Here is a 1,296-nt window from a genome sequence, read left to right on the forward strand (position 1 = left end):
AACTCCAGTCAGCTGCTAACATCATAGCAGCAGGCTCCTTAACATCATAGAAGCCTCAGGCTTTTACATTAAAGTTCTTCTGATTTTGTGCAGGCCTAGAATGCCCCACTTTTAACAGGACTGATCAGCCTGGTGTCTGATACTTAAACCCAAATAAGATCCAGAAATGAGGTGTAAATCCCCTGAAGGCTTGAGCTGGTAGATGTTCATAGACCAGGCCTCCCTAAAGCCTGAGTGAGCCATCTGAGGGTGGGATTTAGGACTTGTCCTTGTCTTTAGCATTTCTCTGTTGGCTAGCTCTAGGCAGCTGTACACAAAGAATACTGACTTTAGGCTGCTCCCTTTTCAGTTTACTGTCTGCACTGCATTGCATCCTGTGGCACTTCACTACCCCATGCACTGCATAGGAAGTCTAGGCACCTAACACTTAATAATTGAGGCACCTAACTTTTACGTACTCGCGCTTATTGGATCCAATACTTCGGACTGAATTTCAAATTATGGATTTGAGGTGCCCAGTTTTAGCCATCTAAGTCGTTCACCTAAACAAGTGATCTAATTTTTAGTTCAGTCTAGTGCTCATGGAATGATTCATACTGACTTCAGTAAGCTTTGAGTCCAGGCCTTCCAGAGATGATGAATACCTGCATTTCTCTCATAAGTAAGTGTAAACTGTGAGTTCTCAGCATCTCTGAAAACCAGTTCATCTTATTTAAGTGTCTAAAGATTTATAGAGTTGAAGGCCAGAGGGAACTGTTACATTATATAGGCTAATCTCCTTAAATTTTACTCAGTTACTCCTGTAACACGAACTTGAGTTTAATTGAAGCCTAAGTATTTGCCTTTCTAGAAGATATCAAGAGATATCTTGATATCTTAATCCACCATTTCCCTTGTAGTTTGTTCTAATAGTTAATCACCTTAATTGTAAAAAATGATTCCTTTTTCTGCTGTGAATATGCTTGGTTTCAGTTTCCAGCCATTGTTTCTCCTTTTACCTCTGTATACAGAATTTCTCCCCTGTGAGGCAATTTATAAATGGTTTCATAGATTTCATAGACATTAGGGCTGGAAGGGACCTTGGAAGATCATCAATTCCAGGCCCCTGCCCAAAGGCAGGAAGTCAGCTGGGGTCATAGGATCCCAGCAAGATAAGCATCCAATTTGCTTTTGAAGGTGTTCAATGTAGGTGCTTGAACCACCTCCGGTGGCAGGCTGTTCCAGACCTTGGGGGCTCGGACAGTAAAGAAATTCTTCCTTATGTCCAACCTGAAACGGTCTCACAGTAGTTTATAA

The sequence above is a fragment of the Crocodylus porosus genome, unplaced genomic scaffold (genome assembly GCF_001723895.1).
Source record: "Crocodylus porosus isolate Cpor-Errol unplaced genomic scaffold, CroPor_comp1, whole genome shotgun sequence".
Classification (NCBI taxonomy): Eukaryota; Metazoa; Chordata; order Crocodylia; family Crocodylidae; genus Crocodylus; species Crocodylus porosus.